Raw genomic sequence first — 15,582 nt, forward strand, 5'->3', positions numbered from 1 at the left:
CAAAAAACAAAGCCCAAAGTCAGCAGAAGGAAAGAAATGATGATCAGAGAATAATGAAGTAGAAATTAAAAAAATACAAAATAGTTTCATTGATGACTTTTTTATATTTTCAAAAAAATAAAACTTAACACAGCTTTAAGGAAAAAGATGACAGATATAAAATTTTAGAAATGAAAAAGGGCACATTATAACTGATACCCCAGAAATACAAAGGACAGTGAGAGCCTCTTGTGAATAACTGTATGCCAAAAACTTGGCTAACCTACAAGTAATGGATAAATTTCTAGACACATACAAACAACCAAGACTGAGTCATGAAAAGAAGGGAGACCAGTAGAATACAGGAAGTGCACCAAGAAAAGGAGAAGTACTGAGAAATGAAATTGACCAGATTGTATTGTTACATTTTTTTTGTGCACATGTACAAATCTGTAACCACAAATTCCACTATTGGCTATAATTATAATATACCAATAAAATGTTTTAACTTTAAATAAATTTCAATAAAGCCATTATAAAATACCATGAAACTATAAAATAATAATTCAGACTTTTATTTTTCTTAAGAAGGAGGAAGTCCGAAAACAATAATGAGTCAAGAGATTGAACCAGTAATAAATTCTTCCACTAAAATCTGATATATTTCACTGCTGAATTCTAGCAAACATTTAAAGGATAATGAATACCAATCCTTCACAAACTCTACCCAAAACAAAACATGGGGATACTTTAAACTTTTTTATGAAATGCTCTGGTTTGAAAGTCCCCTCAAAAACCCATATAGAAATGTACTACCATTGTGACAGTATTAAGAGGAGGGACTTGTAAGAATCTCTCTGCATGACTTCTTGAGGTCAGAGCCCTATGGATTAATTAACTCTACCACTCCCAGGAGACAAGCTATCATGGGAGTAGCTCCTGGTGAAAGGACAAGTTTGGTCAAATTTTCCTGCCTCACACATGTTTGCTCATTCTTTTGCCTTGTTTTGATAGGGCATGAATGCCCTTGCTAGATATGGGACCCTGATATTGGACTTCCAAGCCTCCAGTATGTGAGAGTTCCTTTACTATTATCCTGACTGAAGGATTGTATCACAGGAGCAGAAAACAACCTAAGGCACTAGGATAGCATTACCTTGATACTGAAGCCAGATAAGATCACAACAGAAGAAAACTACATCAATCCTCCATGAATACTGATGCAAAAACCCTCAAAATACTAGCAAACTAAATCTGACAGAACATTTAGTGGATCATTCACCATGATCAAGTGGGATTTAACCCTGGGAAGCAAGGATGATTCAACCTATGTGAATCAATAAATACAATGTATTACATTAACAGAATGAAGAACAAAAGCCATGTGGTTATTTCATTAGATGCAGAAAAATAATGTGATAAAATTCAACATCCTTTCATTTTAAACACTCAACAACTTAGATACAAGAAATTTACCTCAAAACAATAAATACCATATATGATAAATCCATAGCTAACAATATGCTCAATTGGGAAAAATTAAAAATTGAAGTCTCTTTCCTCAAAGAGAATACAGAATAAGACAAGCATACAGAATAAGAAAAGGACACCTATTCTTACCACTTCTATTGACCATAGTATTGAAGTTCTTACCAGAGCAATAAGGCAAGAGAAAGAAATGTCATTGAAATACAAAAAGAGGAAGTTGAAACCATTAAAATAGAGTATTGAAATTGTCTGTTTGCCAATGACATAATCTTATGAGTATAAAAGACTAGAGATTCCACAGAAACTACTAGAATTAAAAAAATACACTAAAGTTGTAGGGTACAAAGTCACAGAAAATTCAGTAGCATTTCTGTATATTGACAAACATCCTGAGATTAAAATTAAAAGAGCAATCCCTTGATTGCTATTGCTAAAAATATTTACAATATTTAGAGATGAATTTAAGGAGGTGAAAAATCTCTAAACTGAAAACTAAAACATTAAAAGAAGTAAAAAAGACAAATAAATGTAAAGATATCCCATGTTCACAGGTTGGAAGAACCAATATTGTTCACATTGGCCCTACTATTCAAAGCTAACTGCAGAGTCAATGTAATTTCTACCAAAATTCCAAGGTCATTTTTTACAGAAGTAGACATAAAAATCCTAAAATTTGTATGGAACCACAGAAAAGCACAAATACTCAAGGCAATCATGAACAAAAACAGCAAAGCTGGAAGAATCTCTCTGCATAACTTCAAACAATACTACAAAGCACTAAGAATTAAAACAGCATGGTACTGGCATAAACAGATTCATCTACCAATAGAATAGTCAGAGTCCAGAAACGAAACAAACACAAACCGTGAATTGACCAAAGGTACCAAAAATACATACTACAGAAAGTACAAACTCATCAAAAAAAATGGTTCTGGGAAGACTTAAAGATAAGAATCATATGATCATCTCAATAGATGCAGAAAAAGCATTCAACAAAATACAGCACTCATTCATGTTCAAAACTCTAGAAAAACTAGGGATAATAGGAACATATCTCAATATCATAAAAGCTATCTATTCTAAGTCCTAGGCCAACATCATTCTAAATGGAGAAAAATTGAAAGCATTACCTCTAAAAACTGAAACAAGACAGGGATAACCTCTTTCTTCACTTTTATTTAATATAGTTCTTGAAACACTGGAAAGAGCAATTAGACGAAAGAAATTAAAGGGATACAGACAGGAAAAGAAGAACTCAAATTAGCACTATATGCTGATGATGATTCTATACCTAGAAAACCCAAAAAATTCCACCATAAAACTTCTAGAACTAGTAAATTAATTCAGCGAAGTAGCAGGATACAAAATCAACACCCATAAATCAAAGGCATTTCTGTATATCAGTGACAAATCCTCTGAAAGGGAAACGAGGAAAACTACCCCATTTACAATAGCCTCAAAAAAATAAAATACTTGGGAATCAACTTAATGAAAGAGGTGAAAGACCTCTACAATGAAACTACAGAACGCTAAAGAAAGAAACTAAAGAAAACCTTAGAAGATGGAATGATCTATGTTGTTCTAGGATAGGCAAAATTAATATTGTCAAAATGACCATACTACCAAAATTATACAGATTTAATGCAATTCCAATCAAAATTCCAATAACATTCCTCATAGAAATAGAAAGAGCAATCATGAAATTCATTTGGAAAAGTAAGAGACCCAGAGTAGCTAAAGCAATCCTTAGCAAGAGTGAAGCTGGTGGCATCGCTAACCAGACCTGAAACTATACTACAGAGCAATAGTAACAAAAACAGCATGGTATTGGCACCAAAATAGCCTGGAAAACTTGATGTTCAATTCAGAAGAATAAAATTATACCCTTATCTCACAATATATACAAAATAAACTTAAAATGTATTAAAGACTTACGCATAGAACCTAAAATTATAGATGTGGTCGAATAAAACAAGGAAAAACTATACAATGTTGGTCTGGCAAAAAGATTTTTTTTTTTTAGATTTGAACCTCCCAAAGCAAAAATAGATGAATGATATAATATCAAAATTAAAAGTATCTGTACAACAAAGGTAGCAGAAGCAATAATCTACAGATTGGAAAAAATATCTATAAGTTATACATTTGATAAGTGGCCTTTTATCTAAAATAGATAAGAAATTCAAATAATACCAAAAAAAAGAATAATTTGATTTTAAAATGTGCAAGGGACGTGAGTAGACCTGAGAGACTTCTAAGAAGATACGCAGAGTTTAAAATGCTCAGCATCACTGATCAGTATGTAAGTGAATTAAAACTATACTAAGATGTTGCTTTTACCTGTCCAAATGACTAGTATTAAAAAGATGAAAAGTTTTGGTAAGTTAGAGGAAAGTAAACACTTGTACACTACTAATGGGAATGTTAGTGCTGCCATTATAGAAAAACGTACGGTGCCCTCTCAGAAGACTAATTATCTAGTTGAACCAGCAATTCCACTTTAGGGAATGAATGTAAATTTAAAATCAGTATGTTAAAAAGATAACTTCCTTCCCACGTTTACTTCAGCACTATTCACAATATCCAAGATATAGAATCAACATAAGTAAGTGTCCACCCACAGATAAAGTGGGGGTGGGGGAAGTGTGGTGTATTTATATACTTAGAATTTATTCAGGTTTTTTTTTTAAATTATGTGCTTCACAAACCATAGCATAATATTCCCCAATTCCACCTAAGTAAAATAAGCCAGTCACAGAATGGCACTTTCTCACTTTTTTTGTAAAATCTAAAGCCATCAAACTTAAAGAAGTAGAGAAGTAGCTGGCAGATACCATAGGGTGGGAGGGTGTGGAATGAGGAGATGATGGCCGGTGGGTTCAAAGCTTCAACTAGATAGAATGAATAAGGTCTGAGTTTTACAATGTTCAAACTCTAGGAAGGTAAATGTAATCTCCCTGGTAACCTACATAGAAAACAGTTACAGAATATACACAAAGGAAAACGGAGAATTAAAATGTTTCACTATTCAAAAAAAATCAATTAAGAGAAAGAACATTGCAGAAAATGAGAGACAAACAAGGTGCAGAGCATATTAGAAATAAATAGCAAAGGGCCAAAGTCCCTCCTTGTCCATAATTCCAGTAATCACTGTAAATGGATTAAACTTTTTCAATTGAAAGACAGATGTTGAGCTGGGCACAGTGGTACATGCCTGTAATCCCAGCAACTCAGGAGGCTGAGGCAGGAGGATTGCAAGTTCAAAACCAGCCTCAGCAACTTAGCGAGACCCTGCTTTAAAATAACACATAAAAAGGGTTGGGATTGTAGCTCAGTGGTAAAGCACCCCTATGTTCCCTCCCTGGTACAAGGAAAAAAAAAAAGGAAAGACAGATATTGACAGAATGGATAAAAACACAAATGTGATTCAATTATTGACTCTCTATGAGAGATTCACTTCACATCCAAAGACGTTAGTAGGTGGAAAGTAAATGTATGAGAAAAGATACTCCATGCAAATAGTAACCAAGAAGCAGGCATAACAATACTAATTTCAATAAAATATACTTTAAATATATAGAGAAGGTTATAAGAGACAAATAAGGCATTATATATAGTAAACAGATCAATAATCAAGATATGATTCTAAATATTCATGCACCTAATAGCAGCCCTTCAAAATATATGAAGCAAAAAAAATCAACAGAATTAAAGTGAGAAATAGACATTATAGTAGCTGGAGAATTTAGTACCCTAACCCTTAAAACACCAAACATAAGGAAACAGAAGGCCTGAACAGAAACCCTACTAAATCTAAGGCGTTTCTAGGACGCTAAAACCACCAACAGAACATACATTCTTGCCCAGTGCGTGTGGGACATTCTCCCCAATAGACCATATGCTAGGGATGAACGAGGTCTCTAGATTTAAAAAGACAGCATACAAAGCATTTTCTCTAACTACAACAGGATGAGGTTAGAAATCAATAACATACGAAAAAAATTCACAAACTTGTGGAAATTGAGCAACACATTCTCGTAAACAACAAGTGACTCAAAGATGAAGTCCCAAGGACAACAGAATAGACCTAGTGATGAATAAAAATGAAAGTATGGCAAACTAAAACGTGCAACATAGTAAAAGCAGTGCTAAGTGGGGGAATTAAAGCCATAAAAATAAGATCAACAACCCAACTCTACAACTTAAATAACTAGGGGAAAATAAAACAGCAATGACAACATTAAGCCCAAAGCTAGTGGGAGAAAGAAAATAGAAAATAAATAAAATATAGAACAGGAAGGCAAGAGACCTATACTATACTATACTACACCAGGCTGAAGCAAATCCTTGGCTCTCTAGGAAACAATGCCTTGGCCACTCAGAGCTGTCATATGACATCACCAGTGCCTCAACTGAAGCAGGGCTTGTATCCTGGGGAATCAGTGCCTTGGCTGAGCTGATGTGTCACCTTGTGTCACAGTGAAACAGGCCACTGAATAGGTTGAGACACCTGCTCTAAAGGCCAAGCAACTGTAATACCATGCTTCATTGGAGTGGGACTAGCCCCACACAGCATGAGCTGTTGGGACATTAACCTCCTGAGGAAGAGGAGCCATCACTGTGCCTGTCCCCCAAGTGCCCAAGTTACAACTATGCTCCATCACTTCAGGATCCTTGCTGGCATAGCACCAAGCCTCACAGAGTTTAGTATAATGTTGTGTTTCACCATCTAAAGATCCAGAGTCACCACTACACAGTGTATCATCCCCTGGAGCATGAGTGCCACTGTGCCCTATTGGCTCTGGTTCTAAAACTGCAGCTGTAACCATTGCCCTACCCTAAGTTTCTGGAAGTTGCCACAGAGTCATGGACCCCAGCTTTGTGTAGCATGCATCTAACCATGTCTCAGAAAGTAACTTGCACCCCAAGACCTACAATAGGTCCACAAATTCATGAGCTCAGGACTATGTCACAAGAGCTGCTATTAATACCTCAACCCTGGAGCCCAACATTGCTGAAGCTGCTTGTGGACCGTGTCAGTCCCAACCTCAAGAGGAGTCCCTTCAGCCAAGACCCCATAATGCAGAAAAGGGAAACAGAAGGACTACAAAGACCCTTGCCACCAGAGGCCCTATGCTGCCACTATTGCTGCTACAATTTCCTAGAGCCTAGGTCAACGAGGGATCCACAGTCATCGCTGATGTGGATTACAGCTGAAGAATCTGCATGGAGGTTATACCACTGCATCCACACATTTCCAAGTGTCACATCAGACCTATTTGCAGGAGAAAGTGTTCCCCTAGAAGAGCCACTCTGTAAAGACAGGAGGGAGTGTTTGATCTACTAGACATAAAACATCTCTGTATGAACACCAAAATTCTCTTAAAAAAAAAAAAAACAAGGAAACTTGTCAATTGCCTGAAAAGGAATTCAAAATAATAATCTTAAGAAAACAGTAAAATATAAGAGAATTCAGATAGACAAATCAATGAAATCATAAAACACAATTCGTGACCTTAATGAGAAATTCAACAGACATCATTTTAAAACAAAACCAGAGATAAAAGATGGCTGAAAAGGGCTGCCCAGCACTCTCCTCTTTAAAAAAAAAAAAAAAAGAACCAAATAGGAAGCACCTAGCTGCATTTTGAGGTGAGTGGCCATGGCAGAACACTAGAAACCAGCAAAAGAGAATGGGACCTTTTAGAGTCCAAGACCTGGGACAACAGCATCTGCTACCCTAGGTCCAGAGCCAGGGGTAGCGAGTCTCCTCTTTGCAGAAGGAGGGGTGGGGGGAAGAATGCAAAGAAACTATCAGGGTAGATGGATGATGGCAGTCCTAGCTACTGACTTTACAGACCTTCAGCCCCAAATCTACACACCAGCCTTCCTTGGGAAAAGGATGCCACATCATCTCCCAACAGACACCCATAGCCAGGAGACATCTTGAAAAGTGAGTCATTGTCTGAGATTTGACTGTGATAGGGGTCAAACCCCAACATATTCCCATCTCTGGGACTCTACAGACATTCCACTGTACTGGCCCAGGAAGTAGGTGTCTTGTGAATCAATGTGGCCAACAGAATCACTGTGAATTAAGGCCACTGTAGGGGTGCACTAGAGGGGATGGGTGCTCCAATGTGGGAGGAAAACAAGGGTGCTTCCTGAGAACCAGGAAATTAGGGAACATGTCTTCTGAGACCAAAGGCAAGGCCAGCCACCTGTGGACTCATGCTAGTGCCAGAACTCACAGGGGACATTCACACAATTCCTGCCACTTCCCCACAAGGCACTGTGCTTACTAACAGTACGGGGAGGTGACAACATCTGTGCTGCCTTGCCCACAGATGCATGCTGAGGAGGTTTTGAGCAACTTCTTGGTTCCAACTGTTTCCCACCCCTGGACATGCATGGCCAGAGAGCCCAAAGGATCATTGCCTGACACCTGCGGGAGCCCTGCTTTTGCGTGTATGCTGCCACAGGCAAGAAGGAGAACCTAGGTTCCTACTGCCTCCCTCTCTAAGCAGTTCGCACTGAATGCTTGCCCTGCACCTTGTCTGACACAGCACTGCTGTCAGGACTGGATGTGAGAACCACAGAGGGGATACTAAGGTTCCCATCACCACCTCTTCTCAAGTAGCACTTGGATCTGCACTACTGACTAGTCAGAGGAAAAGTGCATCAGGGCCCTCACCACTGCTAAAGTTACCAGTGCAGAAAGCCCTTGTTAGCAGCAGAGATAGCACCAACAGGAACTGAAGAGATTCCAATCACCCAATAGGAGCCACCACTCCTACTATAGAAGTACTCACACAGTGAGTATCTATACCTAGCGCTTTACGTAGCATACCTGTCTGAACTGCTATAGCATTCCACTCTTGTGTGTCCTCCAGAGACTGATGGATCCATGGTACATATTATGACAAAAGTTATTAATTATAGTCAAAGAAGCTACAAGTAGACTATCTTATGGTGTTTGGCTGGAAATAAAGTCAACATTGCATAACAAACTGATACCCCAAGTCATATCTTCAGGGGAAAAGAAGCTTACTAAGAAGGTTGACCTGTTGAAGTGGTAGAGTTACCTGATCTACCAGACAGGCATATCCAATGCAGAAACACAAAATACACGAACTTAGGAAGACAATGCAAGATGGGAATGAGAAATTCTGTAAAGATACAGATTTTTCAAAAGAACCAAACAGAAATCTTAAAAATGAAGAGCTTAATAAATCAATAAAAAAAATACAGATGAGCCAGGCATGGTGGTACACATCTATAATGTCAGCAACTTGGGAGATTCAAGTAAGAGGATCACAAGTTTGAATACAGCCTTAGTGAGACTCAAAATAAAATAAAAAGGGCTGGGGATGGAGTTCAGTGGTGGAGAGTTCCTGGGGCCAATCCTTAAAGAAAAGAAAAATACAGTTGAAAGCCTTAAAAATAGGCTAGATCAGGCAGACAAAAGAGTATCAGAACTTGACACAGGTCTTTTAAAATATCCTAATTAGTTTTTAAAAAAGAAAGAAAAGAACATTCAAGACTGTGGGATACTATTAAATAAATGAAGGTCCATGTTTTTGAAATACCTAAAGATGAGGGAAAAGTTTAGGTTATGAAAAACCTAATGGTAGAAAATTTTCCTAATATTAAGGTATGAACACTCATATACAGGTGACTTAGAGGATGCCAAATATACTGACCATAAAAGGTCTTCACCACAGCACATTAAGTTATTAAAAGTACAAAACAAAGTATTCTAAAATCTGTAAGAGGTAAGTATCATTGTCACATTAAAAGACTATTCTTATAAGACGTCAAGCAGATTTCTCAAAAAAAAAAAAAAAAACTCTATAGGCCAAGAAAGAATGGAATAATACATTCCAAGTCCTAAAACATTTTAAAATGACTACCAAATGAGAATACTGTACCCATCAGAGCAATCCTTCAGAATGGAAGAAATAAAGTCCTTACAAGATAAGCAAAAATTACTAACGTAATTCATGCAGCAGACCAGCGTACAAAAGATACATAAGGAGGTCCCACATCCAGAAGTGAAAGAAAGAAATATCAGCGTGAAAGTATAAATCCTACTCAAAGAACAGACATACAAAAGAAAAATAGAAAAGAGTCATAACTGTTGATATAATAAAACATCAGACCACAAAGATGAACAAGACAGGATACCTGTCAATAACAACCTTGAATGTAAACAGACTTACCTTAACTTTCCCCAATTAAGATACAGACTGGCCGAGTGGACAAATAGAAACCAACAATAAGCTGTCTACAGGAACCACAACTCACCAGTAAAGATACACAGAGTCAGAAGAGTGAATGGATAAGTGGTTTCCCATTCAAACGGAAACCTAAAGCAAGCAAGAGTACCTGTCTGACAAAGAGACTTTAACTCAAAAACTACAAGAAGAAACAAAGAAGATCACCATATAATGATCAAAGTATCAATTCAGCAAGAAGATAAAATGATATAGATGTATACAACCAAATGTTGGAGAAATTTTATAAAACAAACAATATTAGACCTAAAGGGAGAAATAGGCCCTAATACAATAATTGAACAGAACTTCAACACCCCACTTACGGCTTCACGTGACTAAGTCAATCAGGGTCACTCCAAGTGAATCTGGATCGACTAAATAAAGCTATGGACACAGAAATTACCTTTTTATTTGGGTTCAGTGACCACTCTTCAGCCACACTCCCACAAGCGGGGCAAGGCAGGCAAGAAAGAGAAGGAGCGCACCTCGAACCCGGGTTTTATTAATGGAGGGAGTTAATCCATGGGACAGTCTACCCAAAAGGGAAGAGGGTAGGGTTACAACAAACAAGTGGATGTAATTTTTTTTTTTTTTTTCAAGTGGATGTAATTTAACCCCATCGGTGACGCCCACTCCTGGAGCTGCACCTTTCTTACTGAGCGGAGGTAAGGTCCAATTGCGTTGCCGGGTGCAATACCAGTTCAGTACCTCTTTACTCAGGACTTAAAGGTGTGTATGTAGCTCCTGTCCAGAGCGGATCCCAACACCCTTTCATCTGAACTGATCATCCACACCAAAATTTATGTGTATGTGTATATATATATATCTATATATACACATATAAATAAAAACAAACATCAGTTAAACTATATTATACATTAAATGGACTTAACAGTCACTATGGAACATTGAACAATTGCAGAATATACTTTTTCATCAGTACATGGAACTTTCTTTAACAAACAATGTATTAAGCCACAAAACATGACTTAATACATTTTTAAAAGTTGACGTCATAACCCATTATTTATGATATTTTTTAGTTGTAGGTGGACATAATACCTTTATTTTATTTATTTTTATGTGGGGCTGAGGATCGAACCCAGTGCCTCATACATATTAGGCGAGCAGTCTACCACTGAACAACTCCAACCTGTATCCTATATATTTTATGATCACCATAAAACAATACTAGAAGTTAACAAAGTTAATTTTTAAAATTGCACAAATACACAAACACTGAACAAAACACTTTTGTTTGTGTGTGTGTTGCTGGGTTTTAAATCCAGGGGCACTCTACCTCTGAACTAAATCCCAAACCCTTTTTATTTTTTGAGACAGGGTTTTGCTAAGTTGCCAAGGCTGGTCTGGTACTTGTGATCCTTCTGTCTGAGCCTCCCAATTTCTTGGCACCACTGTGCTTGGCAACAAAACACTTTTGAATGAATGAAATCAAAGGGGAAATATTAAAAATTCATTGAAACAAATTAAAATGGAGGCACATCATAACAAAACATTGGGGACACAGCAGAAGTAGTATAAAGAAAGAATAGCTGCCTATACCAAAAAAAGAAAAAAAAATATTTCCAGTATATAACTTAATGGTACAACTCAAGGATTTAGAAAAGTGAGAACAAACCAAACTCAATTAATAGAAGGAAAGAAATAAAGAAGACTAGGTGTCAGGTGCGGTGGTGCACGATTGTAATCCCTGTGGCTCCAGAGGCCGAGATAGGAGGATAGAGAATTCAAGGCCAGCCTCAGCAATGGCAAAGCACATAAGCAACTCAGTGAGACCCTGTCCCTAAATAAAATACACAATAGGGCTGGGGATGTGGCTCAGTGGTTGAGTGCCCCCCGAGTTCAATCTCCAGTACAAAAAAAAAAAAAAAAAGATGATGATGATGATGATCAAGGCACACATGAATGAAAACAAATCAAAACAACAACAAAAAATCAATGAAATCTTTTGGAAAGATAAGCAAAATGTTACCTAGACTGATCAAGAAAAAAATACGGAAAACCCAAATAAATAAGTAGAGATGAAAAAGAACATTGTCAACTGATACCACAGAAATACAAAGAACCATTAGGGATTATTATTTAAAAAAAAAAAAAAAAAAACTATGTGCTAACACATTGAAAATCTAAGACAAATTCTGAACATATATGACCTATCAAAATTAAATAATGATGAAGTAATAAAAACCTGAATATACCAATATCAAGTAATGAAAATAAATCAGTAATTAAAAGTCTACAAAAATTAAACAACAAAATGCCCTTCACTGCTGCATTTTATAGAACTTCTAAAGACAAACTTGTGATGATTCTTCTCAAACTTTTCCAAAGAATTGAAACCTTTCCAAATTCATTCTATGAGGCCAGCATTACCCCATTACCCAAACCAGACAAGAACACAACATCAATAAACTGTAGATCAACAAACAGATGTAAAATTCTCCACAAAATAGTAGCAAATCAAATTCAACAGCATATCAAAAAAAAAAAAAAAAACATTCACCATGATCAAGTTAGTTTCATCTAACAGATAGAAGGATGACTCAAAATCCACAAAACAATAAGTGTATTACATGACATCAAGAGAAAGAATAAATTATATGATCATCTCAATAAAAGTGAAAAAATAAGCATTTGGTAAAATTCAGCATCACTACCCGAGGAAATTTGTGAATAAAGTAGGTGTAGAAGGATCCTACCTCAACAAAATAAAGGCTATACATCATAAAGCCAACATTGTTTTGAATGGGATAAAACTGTAGATCCTTGTGTCTGTTCTTATCACTCTTATTTGAAATAGTTCTAGAAGTTTTGGCCAGAGCTATTAGACAACAAGGGGAAAAAAAAGCATACAAATGAGAAGGGTGGGAGTCTGTCCCTGTTTGCAGATGGTATAATTATACATGTTGAAAAACCCAAAGAATTCATCAAAAGACTGTTCAAACTGACAAATGATTTCATTAAAGTAGCAGGATACAAAAATAAGCTATTACAAATAACAATAACTAATAACAAATTTGCTGAAAAATAAATTAAGAAATCCCATTTACAACAGCCACAATAAAAATAACTAGAAAAAAATTAACCAATATAGTGAAAGACCTATCCAATAAAAATTACAAGACACTGATGAAAGAAATTGAAGACCCCAAAAGAAAACTTTCCATGTTCATGGATGGAAAGTCAGTAATGAAAAAAATTTCACATTCTCCAAAGCACTCTGCAGATTCAATGCAATCCTCATTAAAATACTGATAACATTTTTCACAATCTCCCCTACCCCCAAATCCTACAATTCATATGGATGCACAAAGGACTCCAAATAGCCAAAGCAACCTTGTGCAAAATGAAAAAAACATGTAGATATCACAATACCCGATTTCAAGACATATGACCAAGCCATAGTAACCAAAAGAGCATGATATTGAAATAAAAACAGACACAAAGACCAATGGAAACCTAATTGTAAATCCAGAAATAAACCCATTCATCTGTAGTCAGTATTCTTGATGATGGCATCAAAAACACAGGTAGGAGAAACAAGAGCCTCTTCAAAGAATGGTGCTTGGAAGACTAGAGAGCCACATGCAGAAGGCTGAAAATTAGCCCTCGTCCTATACAAAACCTACTCAAAATGGTTAAATGTAGGACCTGAAACTCTGAAGTTACTGTAAGAAAACACTTGAAGACATTGGTACAGACAATGACTTTCCAGGTAGGACTCCAACAACACAGGAAACAGAAGCAAAGACTGGCAAATTGGATTACCCAAACTGGAAAGCTTCTGTGCAAAGGAAACAATCAGTAGAATGAATAACCCACCTACGGAAGGGGAGGCAATTTTTGCCAAGTATTTATCTGACAGAGGGTTAATATCCAGAATAAATTAAGGAATTCAAATTAAAAACAAAGCAATCAAACTTAATGGGCAAATGATCTAAAATTTCTCAAAAGAATACAATATGGTAAGGGGAAAAAAAGAAGAAACACAAATAGCCAATAAATAAATGAAAAAATACTCAGTATCATTAGCCATCAGAGAAATGCAAATCAAGACTACAATGAGATACCATCTCACCCTGGTTAAAATAGCTATTGAGAAAAAAAAAAACAGACAATAAAAGCAATCAAAAGATGGTAAAAATGTGGGAAAATAAGGAACTTTTATACACTGTTGATGGGAATGTTAGTACAGCAATTACAAAGGCTCCTCCAAACACTACAAGATCTAGCTTGATCCAGCCATTCCACTTTTGGATCTATATCCAAAGTATAAAATATAAAATCCACATGCTAAACAGATACTGCACACCTATGTTTACTGTGGCACAACTCAAAATAGCCAAGATAAAGAATCAGCCTAGGCACCTACTGACAGATGAATGTGCAAAGAAAATGTGTGATTCATGCACAGTGGATAATCATTCAGCTATAAAGAAGAATGAAATCATGTTATTTGTAGGAAATGGATGAAACTGGAAGCCATTATTTTAAGTGAAATAAGCCAGACACAGAAAGACAAGTACTGTATGGTCTCTCTTATATGTGGAAGCTTAAAAAAAAGTTGACTTGAAATTATTATAGTGATTACTAGAGATTGGGAAATGGTAAGAGAGGGTAAAACGGAGGATATGTTTGATCAGAACATGCTATGTGTATGTATGGAAAAATCATACTGAACCCCATTAATATGTACAAACAATACCTATCATTTGCTTTTCATTTTATTTTAAATATTTAATTAAGGTAAAAATTAAATATTGGGGCTTAAGAATAAAATGAATTTGGGCTGGGGTTGTGGCTCAGTGGTAGATCTTTTGCCTAGCATATGTGAGGCACTGGGTCCGATTCTCAGCACCACAGAAAAATAAAGGTCCACCAACAACTAATAAAATATTTTTTAAAAAGAATAAAATGAATTAAAAATATAGTAGCTTCATTCTTATTTGTCAACATGATTCTATATTTAGAAGATCCTAAAAACGCCAATTTCTAGAACACAAATGAATTCAACAAAGTAGCAGGATATAAAATTAACACCCATAAATCAATTGTGTACCTATATATCAGTGCTGAATCAGTTGAAAGAGAAATTAGGACTACTATGCCATTCATATTAGCCTCAAAAAAATATAATACTTGGGAATCAATCTAACAAAAGAGGTGAAAGACCTCTATAATGAAAACTACAGAACACTAAAGAAACAGAAGACCTTAGAAGATGGAAAGATCCCCCATGTTCTTGAATAAGCAGATTTAATATTGTCAAAATAGCCATGCTACCAAAACCACTATACAGATTTAATGCAATTTATATTAAAATTCCAAAGGTGTTCTTCATAGAAATAGAAAAATCAGTCATGAAGTTCATTTGGAAAAATAAGAGGCCCAGAATAGCTAAAGAAATCCTCAGCAAGAAATATGAAGCAGGAAGCATCACAATACCAGACCTTAAGTTTTACTACAGAGCTATAGTAACAAAAATGATATGACTTTGGCACAAAAATAGAGATGAAGACCACTGGTACAAAATAGAAGTCACAGAGACAAACCCATATAAATACAGTTATCTTGTACTATACAAAGGTGCCATAAACATACATTGGGGAAAAGTTAGCCTCTTCAATAAGTGGTCCTAGGAAAACTGGAAATCCATATGTAACAAAATGAAATTAAACTTCTATCTCTCACCCTGCACAAAAAAAATGCAAAGTGGATCAAGGACCTAGGCAGTAGACTAGAGATCCAACACCTACTAGGAAAAAAAGTAGGCCCAAATCTCCATTATGTCAGCTTAGGAACCAAATTCCTCAAC

Source organism: Marmota monax, unplaced genomic scaffold, assembly GCF_021218885.2.
Source record: "Marmota monax isolate L192 unplaced genomic scaffold, Marmota_monax_Labrador192_F-V1.1 WCK01_AAM20220418_F8-fsc00229, whole genome shotgun sequence".
NCBI lineage: Eukaryota > Metazoa > Chordata > Mammalia > Rodentia > Sciuridae > Marmota > Marmota monax.